The sequence below is a fragment of the Rhinolophus ferrumequinum genome, chromosome 18, assembly GCF_004115265.2.
Source record: "Rhinolophus ferrumequinum isolate MPI-CBG mRhiFer1 chromosome 18, mRhiFer1_v1.p, whole genome shotgun sequence".
Lineage (NCBI taxonomy): Eukaryota > Metazoa > Chordata > Mammalia > Chiroptera > Rhinolophidae > Rhinolophus > Rhinolophus ferrumequinum.
In genome coordinates, this window is record NC_046301.1 from 60134730 (window position 1) to 60141386 (window position 6657).

The window sequence follows — 6657 nt, forward strand, 5'->3', positions numbered from 1 at the left end:
GCTATTGTCAATGCCATGAGGGTCCTCAGATAGCCTTCCCCATGGGACCGCCTCCTTCCACCCCGCGGTCAGCACCGCTCTGACTTCCACGGCATTTCTGTTTGGGGCGGGGTGGGGGGAGGGTACTTTTTGGCAATAAGATTTATTTCGTTTTTCAGTTTTTAAATGTATGTGACGTTGTCTTCACTTCTTTAGTGTTCAGTTCTATGAGTTTTAACACATGTAGAGTCATATAAATTATCAGTGAAACAGTCGCCAGAATATAGTCCCTTCCCCTGAAAAATCTCCCTCCTTTGTAATGTCAGACCATAGCCCCACCCCTAGCCCCTGGAAACCACTGATCCACTCTTTGTTGCTACGATTTTTTAATCTTTTTGAGGATGTCGTACAAATGGAATCATACATGATGTGGCTTTGGAAACTGGCTTCTTCCACTTGGCATATGAGATTTGTCTATGAAGCTGGGTGTGTAAGGAGCCTATCCCTTGTGACTGCTGAGTAGTTTCCTGTTGTGTGCGTGCACCACCCTTCATCCACAGAAGGATATTTGGATTGTCTGCAGTTTAGCGCTGCTGTAAACACACATATTCAGGTCTTTAGGATAAATTCCTACAAGTGGGATCGTTAGGTCCTAGAATAATTGTGTGATTAACTTGGTAAGAAACTGACAGGCTTCCCAAAGTGGCTGGACCATTTTGTATCGCCACCAGTGATATTTGAGCATCCCAGTTTCCTGCACTTGGTGTTGTCTGTAGTTTTTATCTTAGCCATTTGACGTAGGTAATGGTATCTTATTGTGGGTTGAATCCACATCTCTCTGATTGATTAATGATGCTGACTGCCTTTTCGTGTTGTTTATGTGTCATCCATATCTTCATCAATGAAGCATCTGTCCAAATTTTACCGTTTCTTTAATGAGTTGTTTTCCTATTATTGTGTTTGGAGAATTCTTTATATATTCTGGATACAAGTCCTTTACTGGGTATGTGCTTTGCAAATATTCTATCCCAGTCTGTGGTTCAGCTTTTCATCCTCACTACTGTGTACTTTGTGGAGCCCAAAATTTTAATTTTGATGATGTTCAATTTCTCGATTTTTTTTCCTTTATGGATCATGCTTTTGGTGCTTTATCTAGTAACTCTTTGCCAAACCCAAGGCCAGAAAGATGTTTTCTTCTAGGAGTTTTATTGTTTTATATTTTACATTTTTAGGTCTGTGATCCATTTGGAGTTAATTTTTGTAGAAGTTTCTCTCTCTCTCTCTCTCTCTCTCTCTCTGTCTGTCTGTCTCTCTCTCTCTCTCTCTTTTTGCATGTGGATATCCAGTTGTTCCAGCACCCTTTGTTGAAAAGACTGTCCTCCTTTCTGCTTTGAATTTTGCCCAAAACAATTTCATTGTATTTGTGTATTTGGTTGATGCTGTTGTCTATATTCTAGCTAATATTCTGTATGCTCATACTATCGATTGCTGAGAGGGGTGTTGAAAGATAATTGTACATTTGCCTAGTTCTCCTTTCAGTCCTATCATATTTTGCTTCATGTATTTCGTGCATTCGTTATGTCTTCTTGGTGAATTGATTCTCTTATGTAATGTACCTCTTTACTTCCTTGCTTTTCTTTATAAATTTACAACTGAATTAAGCAACCCTAACACTCATATTTAATTTTTGTCGTTTTTTATCTTGCTATAAATGGAATTGTACAAGATGAATTCTGGTGTGTCTGGTTTCTGTCTATTACTCATTAAGTTCGTGCAGTAAATCCGCATTGGTGCATGTGGTTGTAGTTCTCTAATTCTCATTGCCAGAGATGATTCCGTTGGGTGACCATCCCATCATCGAATCACCCATTCTTTGTTTTTTTTAACCAGTATTTTCTATTTATTTTTTAAATGATTGACATGGTTTCAGGTGTACACAATAACTCAATATGTGTATATAATGTGAAATAATCACCACAATAAATCTGGTTAACATCCAAGACCACACAGTTACAATTTTTTTCTTGTAATGAGAAATTTTAAGATCTACTCTCTTAGCAACTTTCCAAAGCACAGCACAGCATTGTTACCGGTCATCACCATGCTGTAGCAGGCATCCTTCTGCTGCTGCTGGGCACTTAGGTAAGTTTCATGGGGCTGTAATGAGCAGAGCAGCTCCGGACATTTGGTCCATGCCTTTTGATAAGCATGTGTGAAATTCTGTGGATAAATAACCAATTGTGGAAGTGCTGGGTTATCAAGTATCCCCAGATATTAGCTACTTTTGCCAAAGTGCGTGCACTAATTCACACCCCAACTAGCTCTGGGCAGTTTTTGAACAGCTAAATGTATTCCAACCCGAAGATTCTCCTTTATTCAGAAAAGATGCACTCCTCGAAGCTTGTTATTAAAAATGGCCCTTCTCTTTAATGAGAAATAGGACATTTACATAGTGTCAAAGTACCTCCCACTCCTCAGTTGATGGGATTATTGGCCACTGAGGGCCACAGCTGCGTGCCTCTCTGGACCTTGCCCTTACCCACACCTGAGGTCACGCCCACCCCACCCCTAGGTGGCACAAGCCTGGGATACAAAGTCCATCCCTCTCCTTTTATTTACTGATGAGTCGTTTATTTGGATAAGACAAAAAAGTCTCCATTCAGCAATTCCACCTCTGGGTATATATCTGAAAGAATGGAAAGCACGGACTCAGACAGGTATTTGTACACCCGTGTTCGCAGCAGCACTGTTCACAACAGCCAAAATGTGGAAATAGCCCAAGGGTCCATCACCCGGCCAGCAGGGCCAGCTTTGTGATCGTAGGACCCAGGCTCAGAAGGTTTTTTTGGTCTTAAAATTCTCCTAATTTTGAAACAAGAGACCTGCGTTTTCTTTTTGCACTTTCCCCCATCTGGCTGGACAGGTCATAGCTGGTGACCCAACAGAGAAGCGCTGGCCTACCATCAGGGCAAGAGCAGACCGCTCTTTGCCCCGATTTCCCATTTAGAACCGAGATGATGACAGGACCTCGCCATCGAAGATGCAAGGTAGAGCCTGCACGTGTGTGGGACAGCGAGAGAGCAAAATCGAGAGGCCCCAGGTGGACATGAAGGACATGGCGTACAGGGGATAGCCAGGTGCGTCTGCAGCCTCAATCAGGCTCCCTTCCCGCACCGACCTCCCAAATCCTGCTTCCCTCCTCTGCCTTCATTTAGTCCAGCCCCATTAATTTCCACTTAGACCAGTGCAGTCTGCTCCTCTCTTGTCCCTCAGCTCCCCCTCTCGCCACCCATAGTCTGTCCTCCTGGCAGCAGCCACCAGAGGGTGCCTGTGAGCACATAGGTCAGGCCCTACATCGCCCTTCTCCAGTCTGTCCTCCCCATAACTGTCACCAGAGGGCCCCTGTGAGCACATAGGTCACGTCCTACATCGCCCTTTCCCAGTCTGTCTCCCCACAGCAGACACCAGAGAGCCCCTCAGGTCCCGCCCTTGCTCTTCCCGATCTGTCCTCCCCGCAGTGGCCACCAGAGGGCGCGTGGGAGCGAGTAATGACCCACGTCATCCTTCCCCGTCTGTCCTCGCCGTAAAGATCACCAGAGGGCGCCTGTGAGCATCCAGTTCAGGACCTACATCGCCCTTCCCCAGTCCATCCTCCACGTAACGGTCACCAGAGGGCGCATGTGAGCACCCGAGTCAAATCCTGCATCTCCTTTCCCCAGTCTGAGACCCCCCCCCGCCACGCCCCCCACCCCCCCACACACACACAGCAACAGCCACCAGAGCACCCAGGTCAGGTCCTGCATCTTCCTTGGTCTATCCTTCCTGCAGCAGCCACCAGAGGGCACCTGTGAGCACCTGACTCAGGTCCCATCCCTCCTGTGCCCACAGCTTTCTAGGGTGACCACCTCCCTCTTGACAAAACCCCAAGACCTCCCAGTGACCCACAAGGCCCTGCTTGACCTGCCCCCGTCCCCTTTGCCCTCACCTCCTCCCTGTCTGCTCCTAACTCTGCTCCAGCCACACAGGCATCCCAGCTGCTCCTTCAATTTGCCAGGCGGGTCCTGCATGGGCTGTACGCTCTGTCTGGAAAGCCCTTCACTCAAATCACTGCATGGCCCCTTCTCTTCATGTCTTCCAGGATCCTACTCATAGGCCATCTCTCAGAAAGGCCCTTGCTGAGAAGTCTGCAGTGTCACTATTGCTCATCCCACTACCATGCTCTGCTTTTCACAGATTAAGTCATGGTGACAAATGCTGTCTACCCCACCCCACCCCCCACTGTATCTGCAGTGCCTAGGACAGTGCCTGGCGTACAGCGGGACTTCAAGGCATATCCCGCTGATGAACGAGTAAATAAAACTGGAGGATGACGGGGAGAAGCTGGAACCCTTGTGCACAGCTAGGGGAATGTGAAATGGTGTGGCCACTGTGGGAACTGGGATGGCAGTTCCTCACAGAGTTAACAGATTTCCCATGACGCCCAGCAATTCCAAATTTTAGTATTTATCCAATAGAATTGAAAACAGGGACTCAGAGATTATTTGTACACCTGTGGTCACAGGAGCATTATTCACAATGCACAAAAGGTGAAAACACCCCAAGTGTCCATGGATGGAAGGGACATTCTGACACCTGCTATAAGGTGGATGGACCCTAAGGATGTTATGCTCAGTGAAATAAACCAGACACAGAAGGGTAAACACTGTGATTCCACTCACAGGAGGTCCCTAGAGGGGTCAGATTCATGGAGAGAGTAGATGGTGGGGGCCGGGGGCTGGGGGAGGGGACAGAGTGTCAGTTTAAAATGATGAGAAAGTTCTGGAGATGGATGGTGGGGATGGTCACAGGACAGCGTCAACGTGCTTAATGCTGCTGAGCTGTGAATTTAGAAATGGTTAAGATGGCACATTTTATGTCTACTGACCATGATTAATATTTTTTTTAAAAAGGAAAAAAAGATTGCAGAGCCCCCTGTCCAACGTCCTGTTTACAGACTGGGGGGGCCTTGCCCTCACAGCAGCACCTCCAGCAGGGAGCAGCACACTGGTACTTATCTTGCAAGATGCTCCAGCTCTCAAGACAAGTGACTCTGAAGCCAGGGGCCCAGTAAGAGGACCTCAGAGCAGGGGCTCTGGTGTCACGGTCCCAGCCCCAGGGAAGGCGTGGCTCCCGGGAACTCAGACCCCAGCCTGAATGGATGGACTAGGTGACACCACGGGCGCCTTCATGGCTCCTCCGCTGCCTCCACCCACCCCTGTAGCAACAAGAAATAAGGCAGAGGGGCCACAATGTTTAGGAACGAGATTTATTCCAATTTAAAACAATTCATTTCAGGAGAAAGATATGAAAAGTCAATTTCCATCAGGTATCTCTGGATTAAGGGGTCAGCGCCCCGACACGCTGAGCAGAGCCTGCCATCCCACCCGCCTGGACGAGACAGCCTCCGCCACAGGAGGCCGGCGTCGAGCTCATCGGGCCCACCCGCTAGTGCATACGACAATACATGCATTTCAAATGACAAAAGGTTTAAAAACAGCATTTTATATAATATTCATGTTTTAAATAGGTTAAGGTTTAAATCGTCTGAAATCAGGACTGTGTAATATACAAGTATAACCAGACAGTGTCCACCCTGCCGGTTGGCACAGTTCCCACACCACCGCTGGGGACATTGGCACTAACATGTCTCTCTCGGGGAGACAGGCACCCAGGGCACTGGCTGCACTGCTGGGCGACCTGACACAGTGGGAGGAGCTGGGACGTCAGCAGGCGAGAGAAAGCACTAGGAGGGGAGTTCATCAGAGCGGGAAAACGAAAGTGACCAAGCTCACAGGGCCAGGAAGGGGCCGAGTCCTCCCACCCCAGCTGGCACTAGCATAGGTCTCAGACCCACCTGCCCTCAGCTCCTGGGGTGGCGTCAAGCCTGTGGGGTTCCAGGAGGCCGGGGCCAGGGTGGTTTGGCACTCTAGACAGGCTTGGGCTGTGGGATGCTTGGCACGCTGCCCCCTCTTGGAGAAAAGCTAATACTTTGGGTGCCCCACCCATGCGCTCATGCCACCCCTACAGAGCCCAATCCAGTTCCCTTTTTGTGATCTGGGCCTTTCAGAGGTGCTAGGACGTCAAGATGCCCACCCTACAAGGACCCCAAGTCCCTTCGGGCCCACTGCCAGCAGCACCACTTGCTCCAACTGAAGACACGAATGGGGGTTACGGTTCAACCCTCTCGAGACACATGGCACAAAAAGGACCCTTTTTGGAAAACTGGCTGAAAAGCCAGCGATCCCCAGCCCATTCTGCACTCAGATGGGGCTGATCCCCAGAAATGTAGCCTCCCCCAACTTCTGCCTGCCTTCTACCCCCATCGCCGCGAGGCCCTCCTGGCTTTGTCCTACAGACACCAGCATGCCGTGCCTCCCGACCAGATAAGCTGGAGGGAGGCAGAAAAGAGGAAGTGAGGGCTGGGAGCCCAGGACTGGCTGTCTGAGTGGGTTGGATTGATTTTTCAGTTGTTTCTTTTGTTTTTGTTAGTGGCCCCAAAAGCAGCAGCCCACAGACCGCTACCATGGGACCCAGGTGTAGTGGGTGGGGCCGAGGCATCGCTGGTGGTCCATTCCCCCTAAGTTTTGGGGCAAGAAAACCAAAATGAAACACTGTAGTGTTCAGTCTACACCAGATGGA